A 21,574-nucleotide genomic window follows, 5' to 3' on the forward strand; every position below is an offset into this window, starting at 1 on the left:
TGAAAAATATGAGGAGCCTGAAAAGGTGTGAAAAATACGAGGAGCCTGAAAAGGCGTGTAAAATATGAGGAGCCTGAAAAGGCCAGTAAAATACGAGGAGCCTGAAAAGGCCTGAAAAATTCGAGGAGCCTGAAAAGGCATGAAAAATACGAGGAGCCTGAAAAGGTGTGAAAAATATGAGGAGCCTGAAAAGGCCTGAAAAATACGAGAAGCCTGAAAAAGCCTGAAAAATACGAGGAGCCTGATAAGGTGTGAAAAATATGAGGAGACTGAAAAAGCCTGAAAAATACGAGGAGCCTTAAAAGGTGTGAAAAATACGAGGAGCCAGAAAAGGCCTGAATAATACGAGGGGCTTGAAAAGGCGTGAAAATATGAGGAGCCTGAAAAGGTGTGAAAAATACGAGGAGCCTGAAAAGGTGTAAAAAATACGAGTTGCCTGAAAAGGCCTGTAAAATATGAGGAGCCTGAAAAGGTGTGAAAAATATGAGGAGCCTGAAAAGGCCTGAAAAATACTAGGAGCCGGAAAAAGCCTGAAAAATATGAGGAGCCAGAAAAGGCATGAAAAATACGAGGAGCCTGAAAGGCCTTTAAAATACGAGGAGCCTGAAAAGGTGTGAAAAATACGAGGAGCCTGAAAAGGCCTGAAAAATATGAGGAGCCTGAAAAGGTGTGAAATATACGAGGAGCCTGAAAAGGCCTGAAGAATATAACGGGCGTGAAATGATGTGAAAAATACGAGGAGCCTGAAAAGGTCTGAAAAATACGAGGAGCCTGAAAAGATGTGAAATATACGAGGAGCCTGAAAAGGTGTGAAAAGTTCGAGGAGCCTGAAAAGGTTTGAAAAACACGAGGAGCCTGAAAAGGTGTGAAAAATACGAGGAGCCTGAAAAGGCCTGTAAAATACGATGAGCCTGAAAACGCCTGTAAAATACGAGGAGCATGAAAAGGCCTGAAAAATTCTAGGAGCCTGAAAAGGCCTGAATAATACGAGGGGCCTGAAAAGGCGTGAAAAATATGAGGAGCCTGAAAAGGCGTGAAAAATACAAGGAGCCTGAAAAGGTGTGAAAAATACGAGGAGCCTGAAAAGGCCTGTAAAATACGAGGAGCCTGAAAAAGAGTGAAAAATATGAGGAGCCTGAAAAGGCCTGAAATATACAAGGAGCCGGAAAAGGCCTGAAGAATATGAGGAACCTGAAAATGCGTGAAAAATACGAGGAGCCTGAAAGGCCTGAAAAATACGAGGAGCCGGAAAAGGCCTGAAAAATATGAGGAGCCTGAAAAGGACTGAAAAATACGAGGTGCCTGAAAAGCTGTGAAAAATACGAGGAGCCTGAAAAGGCCTGAAAAATACGAGGAGCCTGAAAGGCCTGAAAAATACGAGGAGCCGGAAAAGGCCTGAAAAATATGAGGAGCCTGAAAAGGCCTGAAAAATATGAGGAGCCTGAAAAGGTGTGAAAAATACGAGAAGCCTGAAAAGGCGTGAAAAATACGAGGAGCCTGAAAAGGCGTGAAAAATACGAGGAGCCTGGAGAGGCCTGAAAAATACGAAGAGCCTGAAAAGGTGTGAAAAATACGAGGAGCCTGAAAATGTGTGAAAAATACGAGGAGCCTGAAGAGGTGTGAGAAATACGAGGAGCCTGAAGAGGTGTGACAAATATGAGGAGCCTGAAAAGGTGTGAAAAAATCGAGGAGCCTGAAAATGTGTGAAAAATACGAGGAGCCTGAAAAGGCGTGTAAAATATGAGGAGCCTGAAAAGGCCAGTAAAATACGAGGAGCCTGAAAAGGCCTGAAAAATTCGAGGAGCCTGAAAAGGCATGAAAAATACGAGGAGCCTGAAAAGGTGTGAAAAATATGAGGAGCCTGAAAAGGCCTGAAAAATACGAGAAGCCTGAAAAAGCCTGAAAAATACGAGGAGCCTGATAAGGTGTGAAAAATATGAGGAGACTGAAAAAGCCTGAAAAATACGAGGAGCCTTAAAAGGTGTGAAAAATACGAGGAGCCAGAAAAGGCCTGAATAATACGAGGGGCTTGAAAAGGCGTGAAAATATGAGGAGCCTGAAAAGGTGTGAAAAATACGAGGAGCCTGAAAAGGCCTGAAGAATATAACGGGCGTGAAATGATGTGAAAAATACGAGGAGCCTGAAAAGGTCTGAAAAATACGAGGAGCCTGAAAAGATGTGAAATATACGAGGAGCCTGAAAAGGTGTGAAAAGTTCGAGGAGCCTGATAAGGTTTGAAAAACACGAGGAGCCTGAAAAGGTGTGAAAAATACGAGGAGCCTGAAAAGGCCTGTAAAATACGAGGAGCCTGAAAACGCCTGTAAAATACGAGGAGCATGAAAAGGCCTGAAAAATTCTAGGAGCCTGAAAAGGCCTGAATAATACGAGGGGCCTGAAAAGGCGTGAAAAATATGAGGAGCCTGAAAAGGCGTGAAAAATACAAGGAGCCTGAAAAGGTGTGAAAAATACGAGGAGCCTGAAAAGGCCTGTAAAATACGAGGAGCCTGAAAAAGAGTGAAAAATATGAGGAGCCTGAAAAGGCCTGAAAAATACAAGGAGCCGGAAAAGGCCTGAAGAATATGAGGAACCTGAAAAGGCGTGAAAAATACGAGGAGCCTGAAAGGCCTGAAAAATACAAGGAGCCGGAAAAGGCCTGAAAAATATGAGGAGCCTGAAAAGGACTGAAAAATACGAGGTGCCTGAAAAGCTGTGAAAAATACGAGGAGCCTGAAAAGGCCTGAAAAATACGAGGAGCATGAAAGGCCTGAAAAATACGAGGAGCCGGAAAAGGCCTGAAAAATATGAGGAGCCTGAAAAGGCCTGAAAAATACGAGGAGCCTGAAAAGGTGTGAAAAATACGAGGAGCCTGAAAAGGCGTGAAAAATACGAGGAGCCTGAAAAGGCGTGAAAAATACGAGGAGCCTGGAGAGGCCTGAAAAATACGAAGAGCCTGAAAAGGTGTGAAAAATACGAGGAGCCTGAAAATGTGTGAAAAATACGAGGAGCCTGAAGAGGTGTGAGAAATACGAGGAGCCTGAAGAGGTGTGACAAATAGGAGGAGCCTGAAAAGGTGTGAAAAATACGAGGAGCCTGAAAAGGCCTGAAAAATACGAGGAGCCTGAAAAGGCGTGAAAAATACGAGGAGCCTGAAAATGTGTGAAAAATACGAGGAGCCTGAAAAGGTGTGAAAAATTCGAGGAGCCTGAAAAGGTGTGAAAAATACGAGGAGCCTGAAAAGGTGTGAAAAATTCGAGGAGCGTGGAAAAGTGTAAAATATATGAGGAGCCTGAAAAGGCGTGAAAACTACGAGGAGCCTGAAAAGGTGTGAAAAATACGAGGAGCCTGAAAAGGTGTGTAAAATACGAGGAGCCTGAAAAGGAGTGAAAAATACAAGGAGCCTGAAAAGGCTTGTAAAATACGAGGACCCTGAAAAGGCCTAAAAAATTCGAGGAGCCTGAAAAGGCGTGAAAAATACGAGGAGCCTGAAAAGGCCTGAAAAATACAAGGAGCCTGAAAAGGTGTGAAAAATATGAGGAGCCTGAAAAGGCCTGAAAAATACGAGGAGCCTGAAAAAGCCTGAAAAATACGAGGAGCCTGATAAGGTGTGAAAAATATGAGGAGACTGAAAAAGCCTGAAAAATACGAGGAGCTTGAAAAGACCTGAAAAATACGAGGAGCCTGAAAAGGCGTGAAAAATACGAGAAGCCTGAAAATGTGTGAAAAATACGAGGAGCCTGAAGAGGTGTGAAAAATAGGAGGAGCCTGAAAAGGTGTGAAAAATACGAGGAACCTGAAAAGTGTGAAAAATACGAGGAGCCTGAAAAGGTGTGAAAAATACGAGGAGCCTGAAAAGGCCTGAAAAATACGAGGAGCCTGAAAAGGTGTGAAAAATACGAGGAGCCTGAAAAGGTGTGAAAAATACGAGGAGCCTGAAAAGGTGTGTAAAATACGAGGAGCCTGAAAAGGCCTTTAAAATACGAGGAGCCTGAAAAGGTGTGAAAAATACGAGGAGCCTAAAAAGGCCTGAAAAATATGAGGAGCCTGAAAAGGTGTGAAAAATACGAGGAGCCTGAAAAGGCCTGAAAAATATGAGGGGCATGAAAAGATGTGAAAAATACGAGGAGCCTGAAAAGGCCTGAAAAATATGAGGAGCCTGTAAAGGTGTGAAAAATACGAGGATGCTGAAAAGGTGTGAAAATTTCGAGGAGCCTGAAAAGGTGTGAAAAATACGAGGAGCCTGAAAAGGTGTGAAAAATACGAGGAGCCTGAAAAGGTGTGAAAAATACGAGGAACCTGAAAAGGTGTGAAAAATTCGAGGAGCCTGGAAAAGTGTAAAATATATGAGGAGCCTGAAAAGGCGTGAAAACTACGAGGAGCCTGAAAAGGTGTGAAAAATACGAGGAGCCTGAAAAGGTGTGTAAAATACGAGGAGCCTGAAAAGGAGTGAAAAATACAAGGAGCCTGAAAAGGCTTGTATAATACGAGGACCCTGAAAAGGCCTAAAAAATTCGAGGAGCCTGAAAAGGCGTGAAAAATACGAGGAGCCTGAAAAGGCCTGAAAAATACAAGGAGCCTGAAAAGGTGTGAAAAATATGAGGAGCCTGAAAAGGCCTGAAAAATACGAGGAGCCTGAAAAAGCCTGAAAAATACGAGGAGCCTGATAAGGTGTGAAAAATATGAGGAGACTGAAAAAGCCTGAAAAATACGAGGAGCTTGAAAAGACCTGAAAAATACGAGGAGCCTGAAAAGGCGTGAAAAATACGAGGAGCCTGGAAAGGTGTGAAAAATACGAGGAGCCAGAAAAGGTGTGAAAAATAGTAGGAGCCTGAAAAGGTGTGAAAAATACGAGGAGCCTGAAAAGTGTGAAAAATACGAGGAGCTTGAAAAGGCCTGAAAAATACGAGGAGCTTGAAAAGGCCTGAAAAATACGAGGAGCCTGAAAATGTGTGAAAAATACGAGGAGCCTGAAAAGGTGTGAAAAATAGGAGGAGCCTGAAAAGGTGTGAAAAATACGAGGAACCTGAAAAGTGTGAAAAATACGAGGAGCTTGAAAAGGCCTGAAAAATACGAGGAGCCTGAAAAGGCGTGAAAAATACGAGGAGCCTGAAAAGGTGTGAAAAATACGAGGAGCCTGAAAAGGTGTGAAAAATACGAGGAGCCTGAAAAGGTGTGAAAAATACGAGGAGCCTGAAAAGGTGTGTAAAATACGAGGAGCCTGAAAAGGCCTTTAAAATACGAGGAGCCTGAAAAGGTGTGAAAAATACGAGGAGCCTAAAAAGGCCTGAAAATATGAGGAGCCTGAAAAGGTGTGAAAAATACGAGGAGCCTGAAAAGGCCTGAAAAATATGAGGGGCATGAAAAGATGTGAAAAATACGAGGAGCCTGAAAAGGCCTGAAAAATATGAGGAGCCTGAAAAGGTGTGAAAAATACGAGGATGCTGAAAAGGTGTGAAAAGTTCGAGGAGCCTGAAAAGGTGTGAAAAATACGAGGAGCCTGAAAAGGTGTTAAAAATACGAGGAGCCTGAAAAGGCCTGTAAAATACGAGGAGCATGAAAACGCCTGTAAAATACGAGGAGCCTGAAAAGGCCTGAAAAATTCTAGGAGCCTGAAAAGGCCTGAATAATACGAGGGGCCTGAAAAGGCGTTAAAAATACGAGGAGCCTGAAAAGGTCTTTAAAATACGAGGAGCCTGAAAAGGTGTGAAAAATACGAGGAGCCTGAACAGGTCTGTAAAATACGAGGAGCCTGAAAAAGTGTGAAAAATATGAGGATCCTGAAAAGGCCTGAAAAATACAAGGAGCCGGAAAAGGTGTGAAAAAAAAGAGGAGCCTGAAAAGGTGTGAAAAATACGAGGAGCCTGAAAAGGCGTGAAAAATATGAGGAGCCTGAAACGGCCTGAAAAATACGAGGAGCCTGAAAAGGCGTGAAAAATGCGAGGAGCCTGAAAAGGCGTGAAAAATACGAGGAGTCTGAAAAGGCGTGAAAAATATGAGGAGCCTGAAAAGGTGTTAAAAATACGAGGAGCCTGAAAAGGTGTGAAAAATACGAGGAGCCAGGAAAGGCCTGAATAATACGAGGGGCCTGAAAAGGCGTGAAAAATATGAGAAGCCTGAAAAGGCGTGAAAAAAACGAGGAGCCTGAAAAGGTGTGAAAAATACGAGGAGCCTGAAAAGGCCTGTAAAATACGAGAAGCCAGAAAAGGTGTGAAAAATATGAGGAGCCTGAAAAGGCCTGAAAAGACCTGAAAATAAAGGAGCCGGAAAAGGCCTGAAAAATATGAGGAGCCTGAAAATGCGTCGAAAATCCGAGGAGCCTGAAGGGCCTGAAAAATACGAGGAGCCGGAAAAGGCCTGAAAAATATGAGGAGCCTGAAAAGGACTGAAAAATACGAGGAGCCTGAAAAGGTGTGAAAAATACGAGGAGCCTGAAAAGGTGTGAAAAATACGAGGAGCCTGAAAAGGTGTGAAAAATACGAGGAGCCTGAAAAGGCTTGAAAAATACGAGGAGCCTGAAAAGGTGTGAAAAATATGAGGAGCCTGAAAAGGCCTTTGAAATACGAGGAGCCTGTAAAGGCGTGAAAAATACGAGGAGCCTGAAAAGTTGTGAAATATACGAGGAGCCTGAAAAGGTGTGAAAAGTTCGAGGAGCCTGAAAAGGTGTGAATAACACGAGGAGCCTGAAAAGGTGTGAAAAATACGAGGAGTCTGAAAAGACCTGTAAAATACGAGGAGCCTGAATACGCCTGTAAAATACGAGGAGCCTGAAAAGGCCTGAAAAATTCGAGGAGCCTGAGAAGGCCTGAAAAATACGAGGGTCCTGAAAAGGCGTGAAAACTACGAGGAGCCTGAAAAGGTGTGAAAAATATGAGGAGCCTGAAAAGGTGTGAAAAAATCGAGGAGCCTGAAAATCTGTGAAAAATACGAGGATCCTGAAAAGGTGTGTAAAATACGAGGAGCCTGAAAACGTGTGAAAAATGCAAGGAGCCTGAAAATGCGTGAAAAATACGAAGAGCCTGGAAAGGTGTGAAAAATACGAGGAGCCTGAAAAGGTGTGAATAATACGAGGAGCCTGAAAAGGTGTGAAAAATACGACGAGGCAGAAAATGTGTGAAAAATACGACGAGCCTGAAAAGGTGTGAAAAATACGAGGAGCCTGAAAAGGTGTGAAAAATACGAGGAGCCTGAAAAGCTGTGAAAAATATGAGGAGCCTGAAAAGGTGTGAAAAATATGAGGAGCCTGAAAAGGCCTGTAAAATACGAGAAGCCTGAAAAGGTGTGAAAAATATGAGAATCCGGAAAAGGCCTGAAAAATATGAGGAGACTGAAAAGACCTGAAAAATACGAGGAGCCTGAAAAGGCGTGAAAAATACGAGGAGCCTGAAAAGGTGAGAAAAATACGAGGAGCCTGAAAAGGCCTGAAAAATACGAGGAGCCTGAAAAGGCGTGAAAAACACGAGGAGCCTGAAAAGGTGTGAAAAATACGAGGAGCCTGAAAAGGTGTGAATAATACGAGGAGCCTGAAAAGGTGTGAAAAATACGAGGAGCCTGAAAAGGAGTGAAAAATAAAAGGAACCTGAAAAGGTGTGAAAAATACGAGGAGCCTGAAAAGGTGTGTAAAATACGAGGAGCCTGAAAAGGCGTGAAAAATACAAGGAGCCTGAAAATGCGTGAAAAATACGAGGAGCCTGGAAAGGTGTGAAAAATACAAGGAGCCTGAAAAGGCCTGAAAAATACGAGGAGCCTGAAAAGGTGTGAAAAATAAGAGGAGCCTGAAAAGGTGTGAAAAATACGAGCAGCCTGAAAAGGTGTGAAAAATACGAGGAGCCTGAAAAGGTGTGAAAAATACGAGGAGCCTGAAAAGGTGTGAAAAATACGAAGAGCCTGAAAAGGTGTGAAAAAAACGAGGAGCCTGAAAAGGTGTGAAAAATACGAGGAGCCTGAAAAGACCTGTAAAATACGAGGAGCCTGAAAACGCCTGTAATATACGAGGATCCTGATAAGGCCTGAAAAATTCGAGGAGCCTGAAAAGGCCTGAATAATACGAGGGTCCTGAAAAGGCGTGAAAACTACATGGAGCCTGAAAAGGCCTGAAAAATACGAGGAGCATGAAAGGCCTGAAAAATACGAGGAGCCGGAAAAGGCCTGAAAAATACGAGGAGCCTGAAAAGGCCTGAAAAATATGAGGAGCCTGAAAAGGTGTGAAAAATACGAGGAGCCTGAAAAGGTGTGAAAAATATGAGGAGCCTGAAAAGGTGTGAAAAATACGAGGAGCCGGAAAAGGCCTGAAAAATATGAGGAGCCTGAAAAGGCCTGAAAAATATGAGGAGCCTGAAAAGGCGTGAAAAATACGAGGAGCCTGAAAAGGCGTGAAAAATACGAGGAGCCTGGAGAGGCCTGAAAAATACGAAGAGCCTGAAAAGGTGTGAAAAATACGAGGAGCCTGAAAAGGCGTGAAAAATACGAGGAGCCTGAAAAGGCGTGAAAAATACGAGGAGCCTGGAGAGGCCTGAAAAATACGAAGAGCCTGAAAAGGTGTGAAAAATACGAGGAGCCTGAAAATGTGTGAAAAATACGAGGAGCCTGAAGAGGTGTGAGAAATACGAGGAGCCTGAAGAGGTGTGACAAATAGGAGGAGCCTGAAAAGGTGTGAAAAATACGAGGAGCCTGAAAAGGCCTGAAAAATACGAGGAGCCTGAAAAGGCGTGAAAAATACGAGGAGCCTGAAAAGGCCTGAAAAATACAAGGAGCCTGAAAAGGTGTGAAAAATATGAGGAGCCTGAAAAGGCCTGAAAAATACGAGGAGCCTGAAAAAGCCTGAAAAATACGAGGAGCCTGATAAGGTGTGAAAAATATGAGGAGACTGAAAAAGCCTGAAAAATACGAGGAGCTTGAAAAGACCTGAAAAATACGAGGAGCCTGAAAAGGCGTGAAAAATACGAGAAGCCTGGAAAGGTGTGAAAAATACGAGGAGCCTGAAGAGGTGTGAAAAATAGTAGGAGCCTGAAAAGGTGTGAAAAATACGAGGAGCCTGAAAAGTGTGAAAAATACGAGGAGCTTGAAAAGGCCTGAAAAATACGAGGAGCCTGAAAATGTGTGAAAAATACGAGGAGCCTGAAGAGGTGTGAAAAATAGGAGGAGCCTGAAAAGGTGTGAAAAATACGAGGAACCTGAAAAGTGTGAAAAATACGAGGAGCTTGAAAAGGCCTGAAAAATACGAGGAGCCTGAAAAGGCGTGAAAAATACGAGGAGCCTGAAAAGGTGTGAAAAATACGAGGAGCCTGAAAAGGTGTGAAAAATACGAGGAGCCTGAAAAGGTGTGAAAAATACGAGGAGCCTGAAATGGTGTGTAAAATACGAGGAGCCTGAAAAGGCCTTTAAAATACGAGGAGCCTGAAAAGGTGTGAAAAATACGAGGAGCCTAAAAAGGCCTGAAAAATATGAGGAGCCTGAAAAGGTGTGAAAAATACGAGGAGCCTGAAAAGGCCTGAAAAATATGAGGGGCATGAAAGATGTGAAAAATACGAGGAGCCTGAAAAAGCCTGAAAAATATGAGGAGCCTGAAAAGGTGTGAAAAATACGAGGATGCTGAAAAGGTGTGAAAAGTTCGAGGAGCCTGAAAAGGTGTGAAAAATACGAGGAGCCTGAAAAGGCCTGAAAAGACCTGAAAATAAAGGAGCCGGAAAAGGCCTGAAAAATATGAGGAGCCTGAAAATGCGTCGAAAATCCGAGGAGCCTGAAGGGCCTGAAAAATACGAGGAGCCGGAAAAGGCCTGAAAAATATGAGGAGCCTGAAAAGGACTGAAAAATACGAGGAGCCTGAAAAGGTGTGAAAAATACGAGGAGCCTGAAAAGGTGTGAAAAATACAAGGAGCCTGAAAAGGTGTGAAAAATACGAGGAGCCTGAAAAGGCGTGAAAAATACGAGGAGCCTGAAAAGGTGTGAAAAATATGAGGAGCCTGAAAAGGCCTTTGAAATACGAGGAGCCTGTAAAGGCGTGAAAAATACGAGGAGCCTGAAAAGTTGTGAAATATACGAGGAGCCTGAAAAGGTGTGAAAAGTTCGAGGAGCCTGAAAAGGTGTGAAAAACACGAGGAGCCTGAAAAGGTGTGAAAAATACGAGGAGCCTGAAAAGACCTGTAAAATACGAGGAGCCTGAAAACGCCTGTAAAATACGAGGAGTCTGAAAAGCCCTGAAAAATTCGAGGAGCCTGAGAAGGCCTGAATAATACGAGGGTCCTGAAAAGGCGTGAAAACTACGAGGAGCCTGAAAAGGTGTGAAAAATATGAGGAGCCTGAAAAGGTGTGAAAAAATCGAGGAGCCTGAAAATGTGTGAAAAATACGAGGATCCTGAAAAGGTGTGTAAAATACGAGGAGCCTGAAAACGTGTGAAAAATGCAAGGAGCCTGAAAATGCGTGAAAAATACGAAGAGCCTGGAAAGGTGTGAAAAATACGAGGAGCCTGAAAAGGTGTGAATAATACGAGGAGCCTGAAAAGGTGTGAAAAATACGACGAGCCTGAAAATGTGTGAAAAATACGACGAGCCTGAAAAGGTGTGAAAAATACGAGGAGCCTGAAAAGGTGTGAAAAATACGAGGAGCCTGAAAAGCTGTGAAAAATATGAGGAGCCTGAAAAGGTGTGAAAAATATGAGGAGCCTGAAAAGGCCTGTAAAATACGAGGAGCCTGAAAAGGTGTGAAAAATATGAGAATCCGGAAAAGGCCTGAAAAATATGAGGAGACTGAAAAGACCTGAAAAATACGAGGAGCCTGAAAAGGCGTGAAAAATACGAGGAGCCTGAAAAGGTGAGAAAAATACGAGGAGCCTGAAAAGGCCTGAAAAATACGAGGAGCCTGAAAAGGCGTGAAAAACACGAGGAGCCTGAAAAGGTGTGAAAAATACGAGGAGCCTGAAAAGGTGTGAATAATACGAGGAGCCTGAAAAGGTGTGAAAAATACGAGGAGCCTGAAAAGGAGTGAAAAATAAAAGGAACCTGAAAAGGTGTGAAAAATACGAGGAGCCTGAAAAGGTGTGTAAAATACGAGGAGCCTGAAAAGGCATGAAAAATACAAGGAGCCTGAAAATGCGTGAAAAATACGAGGAGCCTGGAAAGGTGTGAAAAATACAAGGAGCCTGAAAAGGCCTGAAAAATACGAGGAGCCTGAAAAGGTGTGAAAAATAAGAGGAGCCTGAAAAGGTGTGAAAAATACGAGCAGCCTGAAAAGGTGTGAAAAATTCGAGGAGCCTGAAAAGGCTTGAAAAATACGAGGAGCCTGAAAAGGTGTGAAAAATACGAAGAGCCTGGAAAGGTGTGAAAAACACGAGGAGCCTGAAAAGGTGTGAAAAATACGAGGAGCCTGAAAAGACCTGTAAAATACGAGGAGCCTGAAAACGCCTGTAATATACGAGGATCCTGATAAGGTCTGAAAAATTCGAGGAGCCTGAAAAGGCCTGAATAATACGAGGGTCCTGAAAAGGCGTGAAAACTACGAGGAGCCTGAAAAGGTGTGAAAAATACGAGGAGCCTGAAAAAGTGTGAAATATACGAGGAGCCTGAAAAGGCGTGAAAACTACGAGGAGCCTGAAAAAGTGTGAAAAATACGAGGAGCCTGAAAAGGTGTGTAAAATACGAGGAGCCTGAAAAGGCGTAAAAAATACAAGGAGCCTGAAAATGCGAGAAAATACGAGGAGCAGGGAAAGGTGTGTAAAAACGAGGAGCCTGAAAAGGCCTTTAAAATACGAGGAGCCTGAAAAGCTGTGAAAAATACGAAGAGCCTGAAAAGGTGTGAAAAATACGAGGAGCCTGAAAAGGTGTGAAAAATACGAGGAGCCTGAAAAAGCCTGTAAAGTACGAGGAGCCTGAAAAGGTGTGAAAAATATGTGGAGCCTGAAAAGGCCTGAAAAATACGAGGAGCCGGAAAAGGCCTGAAAAATAGAAGGAGCCTGAAAATGCATGAAAAATACGAGGAGCCTGAAAGGCCTGAAAAATAAGAGGAGCCGGAAAAGGCGTGAAAAATATGAGGAGCCTGAAAAGGCCTGAAAAATATGAGGAGCCTGAAAAGGTGTGAAAAATCCGAAGAGCCTGAAAAGGCGTGAAAAATACGAGGAGCCTGAAAATGCGTGAAAAATACGAGGAGCCGGGAAAGGTGTGTAAAATACGAGGAGCCTGAATAGGCCTTTAAAATACGAGGAGCCTGAAAATGCGTGAAAAATACGAGGAGCCTGGAAAGGTGTGTAATGTACGAGGAGCCTGTAAAGGCATGAAAAATATGAGGAGTCTGAAAAAGTGTGAAAAATACGAGGAGCCTGAAAAGGTGGGAAAATATGAGGAGCCTGAAAAGGCCTGTAAAATACGAGGAGCCTGAAAAGTTGTGAAAAATATGAGGAGCCTGAAAAGGCCTGAAAAATACGAGAAGCCGGGAAAAGACCTGAAAAATACGAGGAGCCTGAAAAGGCGTGAAAAATATGAGGAGCCTGAAAAGGTGTGAAAAATACGAGGAGCCTGAAAAGGTGTGAAAAATATGAGGAGCCTGAAAAGGTGTGAAAAAATCGAGGAGCCTGAAAATGTGTGAAAAATACGAGGAGCCTGAAAAGGTGTGAAAAATACGAGGAGCCTGAAAACTTGTGAAAAATGCAAGGAGCCTGAAAATGCGTGAAAAATACGAAGAGCCTGGAAAGGTGTGAAAAATACGAGGAGCCTGAAACGGTGTGAATAATACGAGGAGCCTGAAAAGGTGTGAAAAATACGACGAGCCTGAAAATGTGTGAAAAATACGACGAGCCTGAAAAGGTGTGAAAAATACGAGGAGCCTGAAAAGGTGTGAAAAATACGAGGAGCCTGAAAAGGTGTGAAAAATATGAGGAGCCTGAAAAGGTGTGAAAAATACGAGGAGCCTGAAAAGGCCTGTAAAATACGAGGAGCCTGAAAATGTGTGAAAAATATGAGAATCCGGAAAAGGCCTGAAAAATATGAGGAGACTGAAAAGACCTGAAAAATACGAGGAGCCTGAAAAGGCGTGAAAAATACGAGGAGCCTGAAAAGGTGAGAAAAATACGAGGAGCCTGAAAAGGCCTGAAAAATACGAGGAGCCTGAAAAGGCGTGAAAAACACGAGGAGCCTGAAAAGGTGTGAAAAATATGAGGAGCCTGAAAAGGTGTGAATAATACGAGGAGCCTGAAAAGCTGTGAAAAATACGAGGAGCCTGAAAAGGAGTGAAAAATAAAAGGAACCTGAAAAGGTGTGAAAAATTCGAGGAGCCTGAAAAGGTGTGTAAAATACGAGGAGCCTGAAAAGGCGTGAAAAATTCAAGGAGCCTGAAAATGCGTGAAAAATACGAGGAGCCTGGAAAGGCGTGAAAAATACGAGGAGCCTGAAAAGGCCTGAAAAATACGAGGAGCCTGAAAAGGTGTGAAAAATACGAGGAGCCTGAAAAGGTGTGAAAAATACGAGCAGCCTGAAAAGGTGTGAAAAATACGAGGAGCCTGAAAAGGCGTGAAAAATACGAGGAGCCTGAAAAGGTGTGAAAAATACGAGGAGCCTGAAAAGGCCTGAAAAATACGAGGAGCATGAAAAGGTGTGAAAAATACGAGGAGCCTGAAAAGGTGTGAAAAATACGAGCAGCCTGAAAAGGTGTGAAAAATTCGAGGAGTCTGAAAAGGTGTGAAAAATACGAGGAGCCTGAAAAGGCGTTAAAACTACGAGGAGCCTGAAAAGGTGTGAATAATACGAGGAGACTGAAAAGGTGTGTAAAATACGAGCAGCCAGAAAAGGCGTGAAAAATACAAGGGGCCTGAAAATGTGTGAAAAATACGAGGAGCCTGGACAGGTATGTAAAATACGAGGAGCCTGAAAAGTGTGAAAAATACGAGGAGCTTGAAAAGGCCTGAAAAATACGAGGAGCCTGAAAAGGCGTGAAAAATACGAGGAGCCTGAAAAGGTGTGAAAAATACGAGGAGCCTGAAAAGGTGTGAAAAATACGAGGAGCCTGAAAAGGTGTGAAAAATACGAGGAGCCTGAAAAGGTGTGTAAAATACGAGGAGCCTGAAAAGGCCTTTAAAATACGAGGAGCCTGAAAAGGTGTGAAAAATACGAGGAGCCTGAAAAGGCCTGAAAAATATGAGGAGCCTGAAAAGGTGTGAAAAATACGAGGAGCCTGAAAAGGCCTGAAAAATATGAGGGGCATGAAAAGATGTGAAAAATACGGGGAGCCTGAAAAGGCCTGAAAAATATGAGGAGCCTGAAAAGGTGTGAAAAATACGAGGATGCTGAAAAGGTGTGAAAAGTTCGAGGAGCCTGAAAAGGTGTGAAAAATACGAGGAGCCTGAAAAGGTGTGAAAAATATGAGGCGCCTGAAAAGGCCTGTAAAATACGAGGAGCATGAAAACGCCTGTAAAATACGAGGAGCCTGAAAAGGCCTGAAAAATTCTAGGAGCCTGAAAAGGCCTGAATAATACGAGGGGCCTGAAAAGGCGTTAAAAATACGAGGAGCCTGAAAAGGTCTTTAAAATACGAGGAGCCTGAAAAGGTGTGAAAAATACGAGGAGACTGAACAGGTCTGTAAAATACGAGGAGCCTGAAAAAGTGTGAAAAATATGAGGATCCTGAAAAGGCCTGAAAAATACAAGGAGCCGGAAAAGGTGTGAAAAAAAAGAGGAGCCTGAAAAGGTGTGAAAAATACGAGGAGCCTGAAAAGTCCTGAAAAATACGAGGAGCCTGAAACGGCCTGAAATATACGAGGAGCCTGAAAAGGCGTGAAAAATACGAGGAGCCTGAAAAGGCATGAAAAATACGAGGAGCCTGAAAAGGTGTGAAAAATACGAGGAGCCTGAAAAGGTGTTAAAAATACGAGGAGCCTGAAAAGGTGTGAAAAATACGAGGAGCCAGGAAAGGCCTGAATAATACGAGGGGCCTGAAAAGGCGTGAAAAATATGAGAAGCCTGAAAAGGCGTGAAAAATACGAGGAGCCTGAAAAGGTGTGAAAAATACGAGGAGCCTGAAAAGGCCTGTAAAATACGAGAAGCCTGAAAAGGTGTGAAAAATATGAGGAGCCTGAAAAGGCCTGAAAAGACCTGAAAATAAAGGAGCCGGAAAAGGCCTGAAAAATATGAGGAGCCTGAAAATGCGTCGAAAATCCGAGGAGCCTGAAGGGCCTGAAAAATACGAGGAGCCGGAAAAGGCCTGAAAAATAAGAGGAGCCTGAAAAGGACTGAAAAATACGAGGAGCCTGAAAAGGTGTGAAAAATACGAGGAGCCTGAAAAGGTGTGAAAAATACGAGGAGCCTGAAAAGGTGTGAAAAATACGAGGAGCCTGAAAAGGCTTGAAATATACGAGGAGCCTGAAAAGGTGTGAAAAATATGAGCAGCCTGAAAAGGCCTTTGAAATACGAGGAGCCTGTAAAGGCGTGAAAAATACGAGGAGCCTGAAAAGTTGTGAAATATACGAGGAGCCTGAAAAGGTGTGAAAAGTTCGAGGAGCCTGAAAAGGTGTGAAAAACACGAGGAGCCTGAAAAGGTGTGAAAAATACGAGGAGCCTGAAAAGACCTGTAAAATACGAGGAACCTGAAAACGCCTGTAAAATACGAGGAGCCTGAAAAAGCCTGAAAAATTCGAGGAGCCTGAGAAGGCCTGAATAATACGAGGGTCCTGAAAACGCCTGTAATATACGAGGAGCCTGATAAGGCCTGAAAAATTCGAGGAGCCTGAAAAGGCCTGAATAATACGAGGGTCCTGAAAAGGCGTGAAAACTACGAGGAGCCTGAAAAGGTGTGAAAAATACGAGGAGCCTGAAAAAGTGTGAAATATACGAGGAGCCTGAAAAGGCGTGAAAACTACGAGGAGCCTGAAAAAGTGTGAAAAATACGAGGAGCCTGAAAAGGTGTGTAAAATACGAGGAGCCTGAAAAGGCGTAAAAAATACAAGGAGCCTGAAAATGCGAGAAAAATACGAGGAGCAGGGAAAGGTGTGTAAAATACGAGGAGCCTGAAAAGGCCTTTAAAATACGAGGAGCCTGAAAAGCTGTGAAAAATACGAAGAGCCTGAAAAGGTGTGAAAAATACGAGGAGCCTGAAAAGGTGTGAAAAATACGAGGAGCCTGAAAAAGCCTGTAAAGTACGAGGAGCCTGAAAAGGTGTGAAAAATATGTGGAGCCTGAAAAGGCCTGAAAAATATGAGGAGCCGGAAAAGGCCTGAAAAATAGAAGGAGCCTGAAAATGCATGAAAAATACGAGGAGCCTGAAAGGCCTGAAAAATAAGAGGAGCCGGAAAAGGCCTGAAAAATATGAGGAGACTGAAAAGGCCTGAAAAATATGAGGAGCCTGAAAAGGTGTGAAAAATCCGAAGAGCCTGAAAAGGCATGAAAAATACGAGGAGCCTGAAAATGCGTGAAAAATACGAGGAGCCGGGAAAGGTGTGTAAAATACGAGGAGCCTGAATAGGCCTTTAAAATACGAGGAGCCTGAAAATGCGTGAAAAATACGAGGAGCCTGGAAAGGTGTGTAATGTACGAGGAGCCTGTAAAGGCATGAAAAATATGAGGAGTTTGAAAAAGTGTGAAAAATACGAGGAGCCTGAAAAGGTGGGAAAATATGAGGAGCCTGAAAAGGCCTGTAAAATACGAGGAGCCTGAAAAGTTGTGAAAAATATGAGGAGCCTGAAAAGGCCTGAAAAATATGAGAAGCCGGGAAAAGACCTGAAAAATACGAGGAGCCTGAAAAGGCGTGAAAAATATGAGGAGCCTGAAAAGGTGTGAAAAATACGAGGAGCCTGAAAAGGTGTGAAAAATATGAGGAGCCTGAAAAGGTGTGAAAAATATGAGGAGCCTGAAAAGGTGTGAATAATACGAGGAGCCTGAAAAGCTGTGAAAAATACGAGGAGCCTGAAAAGGAGTGAAAAATAAAAGGAACCTGAAAAGGTGTGAAAAATTCGAGGAGCCTGAAAAGGTGTGTAAAATACGAGGAGCCTGAAAAGGCGTGAAAAATTCAAGGAGCCTGAAAATGCGTGAAAAATACGAGGAGCCTGGAAAGGTGTGAAAAATACAAGGAGCCTGAAAAGGCCTGAAAAATACGAGGAGCCTGAAAAGGTGTGAAAAATACGAGGAGCCTGAAAAGGTGTGAAAAATACGAGCAGCCTGAAAAGGTGTGAAAAATTCGAGGAGCCTGAAAAGGTGTGAAAAATACGAGGAGCCTGAAAAGGTGTGAAAAATACGAGGAGCCTGAAAAGGCCTGAAAAATACGAGGAGCATGAAAAGGTGTGAAAAATACGAGGAGCCTGAAAAGGTGTGAAAAATACGAGCAGCCTGAAAAGGTGTGAAAAATTCGAGGAGTCTGAAAAGGTGTGAAAAATACGAGGAGCCTGAAAAGGCGTTAAAACTACGAGGAGCCTGAAAAGGTGTGAATAATACGAGGAGACTGAAAAGGTGTGTAAAATACGAGCAGCCAGAAAAGGCGTGAAAAATACAAGGGGCCTGAAAATGTGTGAAAAATACGAGGAGCCTGGACAGGTATGTAAAATACGAGGAGCCTGAAAAGTGTGAAAAATACGAGGAGCTTGAAAAGGCCTGAAAAATAAGAGGAGCCTGAAAAGGCGTGAAAAATACGAGGAGCCTGAAAAGGTGTGAAAAATACGAGGAGCCTGAAAAGGTGTGAAAAATACGAGGAGCCTGAAAAGGTGTGAAAAATACGAGGAGCCTGAAAAGGTGTGTAAAATACGAGGAGCCTGAAAAGGCCTTTAAAATACGAGGAGCCTGAAAAGGTGTGAAAAATACGAGGAGCCTAAAAAGGCCTGAAAAATATGAGGAGCCTGAAAAGGTGTGAAAAATACGAGGAGCCTGAAAAGGCCTGAAAAATATGAGGGGCATGAAAAGATGTGAAAAATACGGGGAGCCTGAAAAGGCCTGAAAAATATGAGGAGCCTGAAAAGGTGTGAAAAATACGAGGATGCTGAAAAGGTGTGAAAAGTTCGAGGAGCCTGAAAAGGTGTGAAAAATACGAGGAGCCTGAAAAGGTGTGAAAAATATGAGGCGCCTGAAAAGGCCTGTAAAATACGAGGAGCATGAAAACGCCTGTAAAATACGAGGAGCCTGAAAAGGCCTGAAAAATTCTAGGAGCCTGAAAAGGCCTGAATAATACGAGGGGCCTGAAAAGGCGTTAAAAATACGAGGAGCCTGAAAAGGTCTTTAAAATACGAGGAGCCTGAAAAGGTGTGAAAAATACGAGGAGACTGAACAGGTCTGTAAAATACGAGGAGCCTGAAAAAGTGTGAAAAATATGAGGATCCTGAAAAGGCCTGAAAAATACAAGGAGCCGGAAAAGGTGTGAAAAAAAAGAGGAGCCTGAAAAGGTGTGAAAAATACGAGGAGCCTGAAAAGGCGTGAAAAATACGAGGAGCCTGAAACGGCCTGAAAAATACGAGGAGCCTGAAAAGGCGTGAAAAATGCGAGGAGCCTGAAAAGGCGTGAAAAATACGAGGAGCCTGAAAAGGCGTGAAAAATACGAGGAGCCTGAAAAGGTGTTAAAAATACGAGGAGCCTGAAAAGGTGTGAAAAATACGAGGAGCCAGGAAAGGCCTGAATAATACGAGGGGCCTGAAAAGGCGTGAAAAATATGAGAAGCCTGAAAAGGCGTGAAAAAAACGAGGAGCCTGAAAAGGTGTGAAAAATACGAGGAGCCTGAAAAGGCCTGTAAAATACGAGAAGCCTGAAAAGGTGTGAAAAATATGAGGAACCTGAAAAGGCCTGAAAAGACCTGAAAATAAAGGAGCCGGAAAAGGCCTGAAAAATATGAGGAGCCTGAAAATGCGTCGAAAATCCGAGGAGCCTGAAGGGCCTGAAAAATACGAGGAGCCGGAAAAGGCCTGAAAAATATGAGGAGCCTGAAAAGGACTGAAAAATACGAGGAGCCTGAAAAGGTGTGAAAAATACGAGGAGCCTGAAAAGGTGTGAAAAATACGAGGAGCCTGAAAAGGTGTGAAAAATACGAGGAGCCTGAAAAGGCTTGAAATATACGAGGAGCCTGAAAAGGTGTGAAAAATATGAGCAGCCTGAAAAGGCCTTTGAAATACGAGGAGCCTGTAAAGGCGTGAAAAATACGAGGAGCCTGAAAAGTTGTGAAATATACGAGGAGCCTGAAAAGGTGTGAAAAGTTCGAGGAGCCTGAAAAGGTGTGAAAAACACGAGGAGCCTGAAAAGGTGTGAAAAATACGAGGAGCCTGAAAAGACCTGTAAAATACGAGGAACCTGAAAACGCCTGTAAAATACGAGGAGCCTGAAAAGGCCTGAAAAATTCGAGGAGCCTGAGAAGGCCTGAATAATACGAGGGTCCTGAAAACGCCTGTAATATACGAGGAGCCTGATAAGGCCTGAAAAATTCGAGGAGCCTGAAAAGGCCTGAATAATACGAGGGTCCTGAAAAGGCGTGAAAACTACGAGGAGCCTGAAAAGGTGTGAAAAATACGAGGAGCCTGAAAAAGTGTGAAATATACGAGGAGCCTGAAAAGGCGTGAAAACTACGAGGAGCCTGAAAAAGTGTGAAAAATACGAGGAGCCTGAAAAGGTGTGTAAAATACGAGGAGCCTGAAAAGGCGTAAAAAATACAAGGAGCCTGAAAATGCGAGAAAAATACGAGGAGCAGGGAAAGGTGTGTAAAATACGAGGAGCCTGAAAAGGCCTTTAAAATACGAGGAGCCTGAAAAGCTGTGAAAAATACGAAGAGCCTGAAAAGGTGTGAAAAATACGAGGAGCCTGAAAAGGTGTGAAAAATACGAGGAGCCTGAAAAAGCCTGTAAAGTACGAGGAGCCTGAAAAGGTGTGAAAAATATGTGGAGCCTGAAAAGGCCTGAAAAATACGAGGAGCCGGAAAAGGCCTGAAAAATAGAAGGAGCCTGAAAATGCATGAAAAATACGAGGAGCCTGAAAGGCCTGAAAAATAAGAGGAGCCGGAAAAGGCCTGAAAAATATGAGGAGACTGAAAAGGCCTGAAAAATATGAGGAGCCTGAAAAGGTGTGAAAAATCCGAAGAGCCTGAATAGGCATGAAAAATACGAGGAGCCTGAAAATGCGTGAAAAATACGAGGAGCCGGGAAAGGTGTGTAAAATACGAGGAGCCTGAATAGGCCTTTAAAATACGAGGAGCCTGAAAATGCGTGAAAAATACGAGGAGCCTGGAAAGGTGTGTAATGTACGAGGAGCCTGTAAAGGCATGAAAAATATGAGGAGTTTGAAAAAGTGTGAAAAATACGAGGAGCCTGAAAAGGTGGGAAAATATGAGGAGCCTGAAAAGGCCTGTAAAATACGAGGAGCCTGAAAAGTTGTGAAAAATATGAGGAGCCTGAAAAGGCCTGAAAAATATGAGAAGCCGGGAAAAGACCTGAAAAATACGAGGAGCCTGAAAAGGTGTAAAAAATACGAGGTGCCTGAAAAGGCCTGTAAAATATGAGGAGCCTGAAAAGGTGTGAAAAATATGAGGAGCCTGAAAAGGCCTGAAAAATACAAGGAGCCGGAAAAAGCCTGAAAAATATGAGGAGCCAGAAAAGGCATGAAAAATACGAGGAGCCTGAAAGGCCTTTAAAATACGAGGAGCCTGAAAAGGTGTGAAAAATACGAGGAGCCTGAAAAGGCCTGAAAAATATGAGGAGCCTGAAAAGGTGTGAAATATACGAGGAGCCTGAAAAGGCCTGAAGAATATAACGGGCGTGAAATGATGTGAAAAATACGAGGAGCCTGAAAAGGTCTGAAAAATACGAGGAGCCTGAAAAGATGTGAAATATACGAGGAGCCTGAAAAGGTGTGAAAAGTTCGAGGAGCCTGAAAAGGTTTGAAAAACACGAGGAGCCTGAAAAGGTGTGAAAAATACGAGGAGCCTGAAAAGGCCTGTAAAATACGATGAGCCTGAAAACGCCTGTAAAATACGAGGAGCATGAAAAGGCCTGAAAAATTCTAGGAGCCTGAAAAGGCCTGAATAATACGAGGGGCCTGAAAAGGCATGAAAAATATGAGGAGCCTGAAAAGGCGTGAAAAATACAAGGAGCCTGAAAAGGTGTGAAAAATACGAGGAGCCTGAAAAGGCCTGTAAAATACGAGGAGCCTGAAAAAGAGTGAAAAATATGAGGAGCCTGAAAAGGCCTGAAATATACAAGGAGCCGGAAAAGGCCTGAAGAATATGAGGAACCTGAAAATGCGTGAAAAATACGAGGAGCCTGAAAGGCCTGAAAAATACGAGGAGCCGGAAAAGGCCTGAAAAATATGAGGAGCCTGAAAAGGACTGAAAAATACGAGGTGCCTGAAAAGCTGTGAAAAATACGAGGAGCCTGAAAAGGCCTGAAAAATACGAGGAGCCTGAAAGGCCTGAAAAATACGAGGAGCCGGAAAAGGCCTGAAAAATATGAGGAGCCTTAAAAGGCCTGAAAAATATGAGGAGCCTGAAAAGGTGTGAAAAATACGAGAAGCCTGAAAAGGCGTGAAAAATACGAGGAGCCTGAAAAGGCGTGAAAAATACGAGGAGCCTGGAGAGGCCTGAAAAATACGAAGAGCCTGAAAAGGTGTGAAAAATACGAGGAGCCTGAAAATGTGTGAAAAATACG

This window comes from Cervus elaphus, unplaced genomic scaffold (genome assembly GCF_910594005.1).
Source record: "Cervus elaphus unplaced genomic scaffold, mCerEla1.1, whole genome shotgun sequence".
NCBI classification, from domain to species: domain Eukaryota; kingdom Metazoa; phylum Chordata; class Mammalia; order Artiodactyla; family Cervidae; genus Cervus; species Cervus elaphus.